Here is a 15,000-nt window from a genome sequence, read left to right on the forward strand (position 1 = left end):
TATCAGTTTTTCTGTAGGCCCGCACTGGAGTACTTCATACCTGAAAACACAGTTAACATTAGAGAGAGACAGACACACAATGAGAGAGAGAGAGAGAGAGAGAGAGAGAGAGAGAGAGAGAGAGAGAGAGAGAGAGAGAGAGAGAGAGAGAGTAAAATAATAGATTGAAGTGAAAACTTACTTCTCCAACAGATAATATCCGTGCCGCCCCTTGGCATGTGAGTTATCAGCTGCTGCTTTCAGGGCATCGATGGTCTTCTGATTGTCACACTTTGGAATTAATCCTTTTTTGTTTTCTTTAAAATGATCCGTGAGGTTTTGTGTAAACCTTTCCTCGATAGACATCTTGACTTTGCCGGAGGAAGAGGAAGAATGAAGCAAAAAGTCAGAGTTGCTTGAAGAAGAGGAAGAATGAAGCAACGAGCAGTGGTTCAGACACTTTTGAAAACTAAACCATTCGCTCATATCTCAGTCATTTAAACACTCACTAACGAAACTGAAAGGTCGTTAAGTTAAACTATGATGTGTGTAATTGTATGCGTGTAATTGTATTGTGTTTACCGTAATTGAAATGTTCATTGATGAAGGTTACGCAAATTCACTGAATGCTCAATAGTAAGAACAAGTAAAATGACAGGTCTAATCTCAGGGATTTCGCGTAATCACTGGAAATTTCAGTGATTACGTGAACTCCCTGAGTGAAACAGGGAATACGTGTATTCACTGAAATATTCAGGGATTACGCGTAATCCCTAGGTACGTGTTCTTACTGTAACACACACACACACACACACACATATATATATATATATATATATATATATATATATATATATATATATATATATATATATATATATATATGTATATATATATATATATACATATATATATATATATATATATATATATATATATATATATATATATATCATGATGAACTGACATAACTCTTCGGCCCTTCATTAAAAATGAAATGTTCATAACTGAATTTCACTGAAGGCATCTGTACAACCGAACAGTTTAGATTAAAACAATAGTAATATTAATATCTTCCCTATATTAAAAATATCACAAAGAAAAAAAAACAATGAATATGAAGGTGTATAGATGTTAGTTACTAGTATTTGTATATAAAATAGCACCCTAAGAAATATCAACGCTTTTAGAACCCTTAATACAGCATATAATGACTCAACGCAAGCAATGGTAATTAATTTTCCAGCACAAAAAAAGCATAAAGAATCAAGAAAGCTAATTAATTTCAAGATGTGAAATAAGGAAACATAAAAAGGAAAGGAGAGATAATTAATTTTGTGATACAGAATGGAATTTTGTTTAAAACAATGAGGCAAATTACTTCCTTGACCATCAATGGCGAGGAAACAAAGACTCTAAAGCTATTTAAAATTTAAAATCAATTAATAATGATGGTAAATAAAAAAAATTACTTCATTATAAAATCAAAATGATGTCAAAGCCAAAACACTAAAGCTACAACATCCCGGAATCAAAATAAGATCAGATGAAAACTACATAAATTACATCATAAAAAAAAATTATGTCAAAGCCAAACTTCAGAAATTGCATAATGAAAACTAAATAATGTCAAAGCCCAACTACAGAAATTGCATAATGAAAACTAAATAATGTCAAAGCCCAACTACAGAAATTACATAATGCAAAACAAAATAAACGTCAAAGCCAAAATACAGAAATTTCATACTAAAAACAAAACGACGTCAAAGCTAAACCATTAGAGCTACATCATCAAGGAATCAAAACAATGTCAAAGGAAACCTACATAAATTACATAATGAAAATAAAATGATTAGGTCAATGCATAACTACATAAATTACATAATAAAAATAAAATTATGTGAAAGCGAAACTACAGAAATTACACAATAAAAACAATAAATGTCAAACTAAACTACAGAAATTACATGATAAAAACAAAATGATGTCAACCTGAAACTACGGAAATTATATCATAAAAACAAAATGATGTCAAATCCAAACTACAGAAATTACAGAATGAAAACAAAATGATGTCAACCTGAAACTTCGGAAATTACATCATATAAACAAAATGATGTCAAATCCAAACTACAGAAATTACATAATGAAAACAAAATGATGTCAACCTGAAACTACGGAAATTACATCATAAAAACAAAATGATGTCAAATCCAAACTTCAGAAATTACATAATGAAAACAAAATGATGTCAACCTGAAACTACGAAAATTACATCATAAAAACAAAATGATGTCAAAGCCAAACTAAAGAAATTACATAATGAAAACAAAATGTTGTCAAAGCCAAACTACAGAAATTACAAAATGAAAACAAAATGTTGTCAAAGCCAAACTACAGAAATTACATAATGAAAATAAAAGGATGTCAAAGCTAAACTACAGAAATTACATAATAAGAATAAAATGATGCCAAAGCAAAACTACAGTACTTACATAATAAATAAATGTCAAAGCAAAACTACAGCAATTACATCATGAAAAAATAATGTCAAAGCATAATTCTTCAAGCTACTTCTTCATAAAAGGTAAATGACGTCAAAGGCAAACTCCATAAACTACTTGGTCATAAAAATAAAATGGCGTTAAACTAACATCAACAATAATTAACTTTTAAAAAAAGTGGCGTCAGCAAAAACTATCTAAACCGAAATATTTCTTGAATAGAAATAGCGTTAAACAATAAAACAAATATAATTACCCTCTACGCATCGACATTTGGACATAAAATGGCGTCCTGAAAACCATTAATTCAACGGCCACAAACGATGCATTTACCGCAATGGAGCCTCGTACCGCAAGCTGCGATTAATTATAAAGGCGAACGGGCGGTAGAGACAGCAGTAACACACGCCACTTATTAACCTGAGTGCAACCCGTGACGCCATTAAATAAATCTCGGGTCTATTTTTCAGGGGATTTTAGTGCTCGCTTGAGTTATGAACTCAAAAATACAGGGAACTCTCCCATCTCTGATGTTTATATATATATATATATATATATATATATATATATATATATATATATATATATATATATATATATATATATATATATATATATATATATATATATATATATATATATATATGAGATCATTGGGAACATGCGTGGTACTATGAACATTTCAACCAATAATCATGACGTTGATGATAATGATTTTAAGATTCTCATTGTTAATACTTGTCTCTCTGGACAAAATACAACCATTGTGAAATTGAAGAAGACGGAATAATACATTTCTAAATTACATTTACTAGAGAGAGAGAGAGAGAGAGAGAGAGAGAGAGAGAGAGAGAGAGAGAGAGAGAGAGACAGAGAGAGAGAGAGAGAGAGAGGTCTTCCATTAGCTGAGTGTACGAGTATACAAACACATATACTTAATCACATGCATATTTGTAATGTGTACACAATATATATATATATATATATATATATATATATATATATATATATATATATATATTTCTATATATATATATATATATATATATATATATATATATATATATATATATATATATATCCACAAATTATGGAAAATTGAATTTATCATGAGCTTTCGAAGGTCCTACCTCAAAGAAAAATTCATTTTTCAGAAAATAAGTTATTTCCTTTTTTATACATATACGGAAAATTATATGATATATATATATATATATATATATATATATATATATATATATATATATATATATATATATACATATATATATATTATATATATATATCATATGTATATATATATGTATATATATATACATACATATATATATATATATATATATATATATATATATATATATATATATATATACATATACATATATATGCATATATATTATATATATACATATATATATATATATATATATATATATATATATATATATATATATATATATATATCTATATATATATATACACACAACACCTACAATCCCTTTCCCCATTCTTTCTATGCCCATCTGCCGATAAATCTCTCAATCCTGCTCCAGCCCAAAATGACACCACGAAACCTTTCTCTCTGCCTTATATTCTCCGACTCAATAAAGCTCCAGAGCCGCTCACTACAGACCCCCGACGTCCAGTGGTGCTGGCGAAGATTACTTTTCCATTCAAGAAAGCTAAAACACAGGGAATATCACAGGAAAACGACCAGGAATATTGCGTACAATTTCCAAACTTTCTCCCCTGGGAGCAGAAGGACGATGGAAGGGAAATGTCAAAGCCTGGTCAAATGTGACCTCAGGTCGCTGCAGGGATTGGGTATTCGAGGTCAATTAAACTATAGTGTGATGGATGTTTATATTAATGGTTTTAATTATTTTGTTATCATATGTCTACTAATGTACACGACCTGTCAAAAAATGGCGGATAGATATTTAGATATGCATGCTCACAGACTCGACGTTGTCCACTTCCCTCGCTCCAGGGTATGACTACTCCAATTCACTCTTATCCAAGGGACTGGGAGAGACTGAATAGTCATATATTTAACACTATCATCGAATTCTTGGAGAAGCCTTCTGATGTCCCATCTTGAGGCCCACTTTTCTTTAACGTCTTTGAATCCGGCCATCTTGCCAGCTTCTCCTGAACTTCAGCCACCCTTCTGCTACGTTGTCAAACCTGAAGCCTCCGTACGGATATCGACTCAGCAACTGCAGAAAAATATTCCTTAAGTATTTCTACCTTACTGACTGTTCCCCTTTTCTATTGATGTTTTGATTGATTTGATTTGTCAAGTAACCGAAGAAGTAACATAGATTTTCTTAATGAGTTTAAAATTGAACATGTTTTTTTTTTCTTTTTTTTTGTGAGTTTCTTTTCCTATTCATTCCCCATATTATATTAGGTTGTTGTTGTACAATTTGAGTTTAAATATTAAAAGAACCAGTAACGATTTTAAGATTGCAACTATATATATATATATATATATATATATATATATATATATATATATATATATATATATATATATATATATATATATATATATATATATATATATATATATACATGAAATGTATATATGAGAGCATGTGTGTATTTTGAATAGATTTGCCACAGCAATCTTCAGTTAGGTACACACCATCAATCCACAGCCAGCAAGTTACTGGACACAGCATTCAATGACACATCCATCGGGGCACTAGACTCCTGGCATTAAGGGTAATTTGGAATCGTCCACTGGACCCGTCTCATGTTAAATTGGCCTCCGAGTGCCAACCTAAATCTGAAATTAACACTCCCGGTCTGCGGAGCAAGAGATTATTTCCAATAGATTGAATCAAAGACTATTTGATGTCAGGTGAGTTGCCTTGACCAAGGAGTCGACGTCTGGTTCTTAATGACTTTATAATTGATCCTTGGAAGAGGATTGATGGGGAAAGCTGCTTCTTGGAGCCAATGTTTATAGGCTGACCATTAGAAATAGTTTTGGGGACACCTTATGGAGCCCAGGATCACCGTAATTCCTCCATAATATTCGAATCCAAAGAGATTATTATTATTATTACTTGCTAACCTACAATCCTAGTTGGACAAGCAGGATGCTATAAGCGCTGCGGGTCCAACAGGGAAAATAGCCCAGTGAGGAAAGGAAACGATGAAAAATTAAATATTTCAAGAATAGTAACATTAAAATAAAGATTTCCTAAATAAAATATAAAAACTTTAACAAAACAAGAGGAAGAGAAATTAGATAGAATGAATATTCTGTATAATAAATATCCGGATACAGATCAGGATGACAGCTAAAATCTAATCACTTCTAAATCTGCCTAATTTTAACATATCCTGAAATTGTCATCAAAATTCATCCGTAAATTTTTGATTTAGTCATATGACAAACAAACAAATAGATACACAGAGGTGAAAGCAAAACCTCCTTAGTGGAGGTATTAATATCTCACGGGAAAGCATTACAGACTTATCACAAACCAAATATTCACATAAAAAAGAATATCCAAAGCCCATCCCATAAACTTCAACCCCTGACTTGAAATGTCCCTAAGGATCCATTACGAACTTATTGAAGACGGGAGTGTTGGCATCACAGGATGAGAATGACCTATGATTCCTTACGGTAGAACTGAATTGTCACCGACTGGCGCTGTAGTGCCAATTTCAGATTTAGCTTGGCACTCACCTGCCAATTAAACGGGACAATTAGCCAATTACGCAAGTCGGGACCACTGGCCGGATCCAAATTACCGGTAATGACATGCATTTCGTGCCAAGATGAGTGTGTCATTGCTTGCTGTGTCCATTGCTTTGGTTTCAGTGTGATGATAGCTTGCTTACAACTACAGATTGCGGTCTGAGAATCTTTAATACACACACACACACTTGCGGTCTGAGAATCTTCAGTACACACACAAGCACACAAACACACACACATGTATATATATATATATATATATATATATATATATATATATATATATATATATATATATGTGTGTGTGTGTGTGTGTGTTTATATATATATATACTCATATACACATACATACATACATACATACATACATACATATATAAATATATATATATATATATATATATATATATATATATATATATATATATATATATATATATATATATATATATATATATATATATATATATATATATATATATATATATATATATATATATATATATATAATTATATATATATATATATATGTATATATATATATATATATATATATATATATATATATATATATATATATATATATATATATATATATCCTTTTCTGAATGGGGGTACCTTGACAAAATAGTTTGCTTATCGCCATGATCAGCAAAGCTATACTAGTGAGAGCCACCCACACTAAGCTGGTTTCCTGTGAGCGACCAGACGAAAATCTCCCATCATCACCAATGCACACTGGCCAGCGTGTTGATGAAAACTGGGAAAAAAACCCAGACATGAATAAGGAGAGTTCTGATGCCTTTGTCCTGCAGTGGGCTACAAATGGCTGCATTGGTTTTTGTTGTATATACAATTCAACATAATATCATTGTTAATAAATCTTCGGTACATAAGAGCATTAGATATTCCTTTTAAGGTAATGAAATGTTTAAACATAAAAAATAAAGGCAAAATAAAAAAAAATATCCGTGGTTTAGGTTACGTCTTGCCCTATGACCTTCACCAGTGGTAGCAACGGAACATAATCGAATAATTACAATGTATATATAGTTTACCGCTGCTGTTGTTAGAGGCCCAAGATAATTCAACGACTAACTTGGGTGACCTTTTAGTAATAAGTGTATATAAATAGACAGGAAAAATATAAGATTTTAAACCATAAATAAGGTAAATGTCAATTTTATGTAATGACAAGTAGAAAGGGCAATTAGAGAATTTAGACCTCAGGCAATGAAGACTGCCAACATTGAATAAAGTCTACGGACAAAGCCCTCCCGCTTTCATATGTTGTAACTAAATTAATCTGCTGTATAATAATAATAATAATAATAATAATAATAATAATAATAATAATAATAATAATAATAATAATAATAAGCGATTTCAGACCTCCACCAATGAATATCGTCAACATTTTTACTCAAGTCTACGGACCAAGCTTTCCCTTTTTCATATGTTGACAACAAATGAATTTACTGTATAATATAAAAACTTGGATCCACATGGTTATCCGGATAACATCTGTTGATAAACAAGCAAAGAGAAATGAAAACAGAACCTCGTTGACGGAGAAAAAAAAGTGACATATTGTACTTGATAAACAAAAAGTACAATGCAGTCGCAAACTGACTTAATTATGGAGTTGAATCGGTGGAAGTTCAAAAGTTTAAACTTGCAGCGAATGTTTTTATGTTGAACAGGCTGACGTAGTCTCTTTTTATAGTTTATATATGAATGAAATATTCTAATTTTGGTACTGTTCCTAAAGTGTTTTATTTCAGTAGTTCATTACTTCTTCTGTAGTTTATATATTTCCTTTTCTCACTGGGTTATTTTTCCCTGTTAAAACACGGGCTTATGGCATCCTGCTTTTCAAACAAGGGTCATGGCTTAGCTAGTGATGATGATAATAATAATAATAATAATAATAATAATAATAATAATAATAATAATAATAATAATAGCTAACAACAACAACAACAACAACAACAACAACAACAACAACAACAATAATAATAATAATAATAATAATAATAATAATAATAATAATAATAATGACAACTCTAAGGATACGATGATAATACAGAATAAGAACGACTTGATATCATAACAATATCATCACAAATTCTTTTTCCGGAGCTATTACATTACTGTTATTCTAAATGATAAAATAATGTAATTTCTATTTCTGTACAAAGATACCTGAAAAAATATAATCTTATTTTACCTTCTCCGTTTAGAAAAATTATTGGTTATTAAAACCTATTTATCTCTCAACCAGGATATCATTCTTAAGAATATTTTCTACTTAGACAGAGTTCTTTTGAGTTCCAATAAAAAGATATCTTTGTAAAAGGATTTTGGTGTTAATTCTAGCACGCACGTTCACACACACAAACATACACACACTTACATCCATACATACTTACATACATACACACACACATATATATATATATATATATATATATATATATATATATATATATATATATATATATATATTTATATATATAAATATAAATATATATATTTATATATATATATATATATATATATATATATATATATATATATATATATATATATATATATACCTATGACAAGTGAAATGGATATAGTAATAAATTGAGTGTTTCAACAATCATGAATATAAATAAAAAAGAAATAGTAACACCCACACCTATAGAGAGAGAGAGAGAGAGAGAGAGAGAGAGAGAGAGAGAGAGAGAGAGAGAGAGAGAGAGAGAGAGAGAGAGAGAGAATATCAGTTCCACCTTAACTTAACAAAAAGAAACTGAAAACCTTCGCTTCATATACCCTTGAATATTACTGAGGAGATGAACCTCCCGCTCTATATCAATAACTTGACCTTTTGACATAAAAAAAAAGAAAAATGTCGTCCGTGAAACAGAACCATTGCCTTTCTTTAAGAGATATTCTGTCTGTAATTTGCTGACGTCAAAGCATTGCGTAAGATATGTTATCTTTGATTGGTCGATTTTGTGTGGGGACTTTGGACTAATCGCGAAAGAGATAACTTGTGACTTCATAGATATATAGTGTGTGATTAATGTATTTCGGAATGCTTTTGATTATCAGATTTCGTGTGAGAACATATTGCATGAATTAATTTTCTCTGTGATCGTTTAATTTCATGTTTTCGACGTTTTAAATATCGCTCATGAACGGCAGAGGCAAGAGACAGTGACAGTGCCCTAGAGTCTGACCATATATACACAGGATTAGCACCCAAACTAGGACCAGGGAGGGACAGGCAATGACTGTTGATGCCTTAGCAGGTAGATCTATAGGTTCGCCCGTAGATACCCCATGCTTAGCTCAAAAGGATAGTGAGGTTGCAGACACTTCAAGAAACTGTCATGCTTGAGCGGGACTCAAAACCCAGTCCAGGAGGTCGCCAGGCAAGGACGGTAATAACTTTTCGAAAATAATTTCGTCTGTGACATTTTTTGTACGTGATTGGGTGACATCTTTTCAAACTGTATCCTGTCTACAATTTTGTGACGTCATATGCTATATATAGTATGTGATTGGCAGATTTCATATGACGCTCTTGCCATCATAAGGTGACATGTTTGTAATAAAAGGAATATCTTTTTTATGACATCAGTGTTTCGAAATATATTGCCAGCCATTGGTAGATTCTTATTACAGTAAATCATAAGGCATTCTCTCACAGCGATTATATTCTTGTAATCATAAAAATACAATTACTGCAATTCATTGACCTCATGTGATAAAAGTGAAAATCTTGTTCCTGATTGGTTGATTTAATTGATACCTTATATGTTACGGCCTAGATATCATATGACGTCAGCAAACACACAAAAATATTTTTTGGTGCTGGAAAATATAACACAAAGACAGTATTTCTAAGGAGATTCTATCCTTCATCATCATCAGAAGTAGCCAGTGTACTGTACGACACAGGACTCAAACTTGTCCTTCCACTCTATCTATGACAGTATATACTCACAAACTTTCTTACCTCGTCAATCCTACGTCTACTCTTCCTTCCCCTGCTTCTTTTATAATCTCTGGGGACCCATTCTGTTATTCTTAATGTCATTTTCATTATGTGTCCTGTCCAAGTCCAATTCTTCCTCTTATATGTTAGAAAACCCTCTACTCAAGTTTGCTTTTAAATCCACGTTGCTCTTTTGCTGTCTCTTTTACTTATTTCTAAAACTTTTTTCTTGTTGCTAGTTGAGTAATAATTACATTATGTGAGGCTTTAACAAAGCTACTATACACACACACATATGCACACACGCACACACACTCACACACACACATACACACACACACACACATATATATATATATATATATATATATATATGTATATATTTTTTCACGATGAAATATCTGTAAATGAATTTTGTTATATAAAAATTTCACTGAATAATCTTAAAGGTGATCTGCGATTGGCTGACGATAAATGACCTCAAATGGAAAAATTAATTTTTAATTTTTATCATCGTTTTGAACAAATCATTTGTCAGGGGTAATAATGTAATCGATATAAAACAGCAACTACGAAACAATGACATATCATAATAACGTATTGTTTCTATGCGACAAACAATGCAGTCCATTATACTGTGAAATAAAACAACACACTGTACATGTGGAAGGGAAAATGAAGTGTATTATTATAGACCAACAAATGACATCAGTGTACTCTTGAATATCATAATCTTAACAATGATATACAGTTAATAAATATAAATACATAAATATATATATATATATATATATATATATATATATATATATATATATATATATATATATATGTGTGTGTGTATATATATTTATATATACACACACACACACACACATATATATATATATATATATATATATATATATATATATATATATATATATATATATATATATATATATATATATATTTATACACACACATACACACGCACACACACACACACACACATATATATATATATATATATATATATATTTCAATCCGTACATGCACAACAGTGTTGCCAAACGTATAATTACTCAGTCTCTCCCCGTTCCTCGTGTGGGGAGAAGAGGGAATAATCATAACCTGGTAAGAAGGGGTAGAAAGTATTGAATCTGTGTGTTTGCATATTTAAATATTTAGCCATCCTTTTTTATGGGTTGCGTACACTAGTGTGTATATATGTATATATGTATGTATGTATATATATATATATATATATATATATATATATATATATATATATATATATATATACATATATATGTAAATATAAATATATATATATATATATATATATATATATATATATATATATATATATATATAGTATATATATATATATATATATATATATTTATATATATATATATATATATATATATATATATATATATATATATATACACACACACATATATATATATATATATATATATATATATATATATATATATATACACATACATACATATATGTATATATATATATATATATATATATATATATATATATATATATATATATATATATATATATATATATATATATATATATATCCATCCATATACCAAGGCATTTCCCCAAATTTTGGGGGGTAGCCGACACTAACAATGAAACAAAACAAAAAGGGGACCTCAACTCTCTATGTTCCTTCAGCCTAATCAGGGACTCGACCGAGTTCAGCTGGTACTGCTAGGGTGCCTCAGACCAACCTCCCACATTTCCACCACAGATGAAGCTTCATAATGCTGACTCCCCTACTGCTTCTACCTCCGCAGTCATCTAAGGCACCGGAGGAAGCAGCAGGGCCTACTGGAACTGCGTCACATTCGCTCGCCTTTCATTCCTATTTCTAGCACGCTCTCTTGCCTCTCTCACATCTATCCTCCTATCACCCAGAGCTTTCTTCACACCATCCATCCACCCAAACCTTGGCCTTCCTCTTGTACTTCTCCCATCAACTCTTGCATTCATCACCTTCTTTAGCAGACAACCATTTTCCATTCTCTCAACATGGCCAAACCACCTCAACACATTCATATCCACTCTAGCCGCTAACTCATTTCTTACACCCGTTCTCTCCCTCACCACTTCGTTCCTAACCCTATCTACTCGAGATACACCAGCCATACTCCTTAGACACTTCATCTCAAACACATTCAATTTCTGTCTCTCCATCACTTTCATTCCCCACAACTCCGATCCATACATCACAGTTGGTACGATCACTTTCTCATATAGAACTCTCATTACATTCATGCCCAACCCTCTATTTTTTACTACTCCCTTAACTGATCCCAACACTTTGCAACCTTCATTCACTCACTGACGTACATCTGCTTCCACTCCACCATTTGCTGCAACAACAGACCCCAAGTACTTAAACTGATCCACCTCCTCAAGTAACTCTCCATTCAACATGACATTCAACCTTGCACCACCTTCCCTTCTCTTACATCCCATAACCTTACTCTTACCCACATTAACTCTCAACTTCCTTCTCTCACACACTCTTCCAAATTCTGTCACTAGTCGGTCAAGCTTCTCTTCTGTGTCTGCTACCAGTACAGTATCATCTGCAAACAACAACTGATTTACCTCCCATTCATGGTCATTCTCGCCTACCAGTTTTAATCCTCGTCCAAGCACTCGAGCATTCACCTCTCTCACCACTCCATCAACATACAAGTTAAACAACCACGGCGACATCACACATCCCTGTCTCAGCCCCACTCTCACCGGAAACCAATCACTCACTTCATTTCCTATTCTAACACATGCTTTACTACCTTTGTAGAAACTTTTCACTGCTTGCAACAACCTTCCACCAACTCCATATAACCTCATCACATTCCATATTGCTTCCCTATCAACTCTATCATATGCTTTCTCCAGATCCATAAACGCAACATACACCTCCTTACCTTTTGCTAAATATTTCTCGCATGTCTGCCTAACTGTAAAAATCTGATTCATACAACCCCTACCTCTTCTAAAACCACCCTGTACTTCCAAGATTGCATTCTCTGTTTTATCCTTAATCCTATTAATCAGTGCTCTACCATACACTTTTCCAACTACATTCAACAAACTAATACCTCTTGAATTACAACACTCATGCACATCTCCCTTACCCTTATATAGTGGTACAATACATGCACAAACCCAATCTACTGGTACCATTGACAACACAAAACACATATTAAACAATCTCACCAACCATTCAAGTACAGTCACACCCCCTTCTTTCAACATCTCAGCTTTCACACCATCCATACCAAATGCTTTTCCTACTCTCGTTTCATCTAGTGCTCTCCTCACTTCATCTATTGTAATCTCTCTCTCATTCTCATCTCCCATCACTGGCACCTCAACACCTGGAACAGCAATTATATCTGCCTCCCTATTATCCTCAACATTCAGCAAACTTTCAAAATATTCCGCCCACCTTTTCCTTGCCTCCTCTCCTTTTAACAACCTTCCATTTCCATCTTTCACTGTCTCTTCAATTCTTGCGCCAGCCTTCCTTACTCTCTTCACTTCTTTCCAAAACTTCTTCTTATTCTCTTCATATGACTGACCCAATCCCTGACCCCACCTCAGGTCAGCTGCCCTCTTTGCCTCACGTACCTTGCGCTTTACTTCCACCTTTTTCTCTCTATATTTTTCATATTTCTCTATACTATTACTCTGCAGCCATTATTCAAAAGCCCTCTTTTTCTCTTCCACTTTTACCTTCACTCCTTCATTCCACCATTCACTGCCCTTCCTCATGCTGCCTCCAACAACCTTCTTGCCACATACATCACTTGCAATCCCAACAAAATTTTCTTTTACTAACTTCCACTCCTCCTCTAAATTACCAGTTTCTCTTACTCTCACCTCGTCATATGCCATTTTCAACCTTTCCTGATATTTACTTTTTACCCCCGGTTTTATTAGCTCTTCAATCCTCACTACCTCCCTTTTACATCCACCTACTCTATTCCCCCACTCTTTTGCTACAACTAATTTTCCTTCCACCAAAAAATGATCAGACATAACGTTAGCCATACCCCTAACACGTGCACGTCTTTCAATCTTCCAAACATTCTTTTAGTTACCAACACATAATCCATTAATGCCCTTTCTACTACTCTTCCATTTGCCACTCTTACCCATGTATACTTATTTTTATCTTTCTTTTTAAATAAGCTAGCACTTATTACCATCTCTTGTTCAACACACATGTCTACCAGTCTCTCACCACTCTCTTTTTCACCTGGTACGCCATACTTCCCAATGACACCTTCTACCTCTCCAGCGCCCACTCTAGCATTTAAGTCACCCATAACATGCTATATATAGAATGTGATATATATATATATATATATATATATATATATATATATATATATATATATATATATATATATATTTATATATATATGTATAAATATATATATATATATATATATATATATATATATATATATATATATATATATATATATACCTATGACAAGTGAAATAGATATAGTAATAGATTGAGTGTTTCAACAATCATGAATATAAATAAGAAAGAAATAGTAACACCCACACCTATAAAGAGAGAGAGAGAGAGAGAGAGAGAGAGAGAGAGAGAGAGAGAGAGAGAGAGAGAGAGAGAGAGAGGAGAGAGAGAGAGAGAGAGAGAGAGAATATCAGTTCCACCTTAACCTAACAAAAAAAAAAAAAACTGAAAACCTTCGCTTCATATACCCTTGAATATTACTGAGGAGATGAACCTCCCG

The sequence above is a fragment of the Palaemon carinicauda genome, chromosome 25 (genome assembly GCF_036898095.1).
Source record: "Palaemon carinicauda isolate YSFRI2023 chromosome 25, ASM3689809v2, whole genome shotgun sequence".
NCBI lineage: Eukaryota > Metazoa > Arthropoda > Malacostraca > Decapoda > Palaemonidae > Palaemon > Palaemon carinicauda.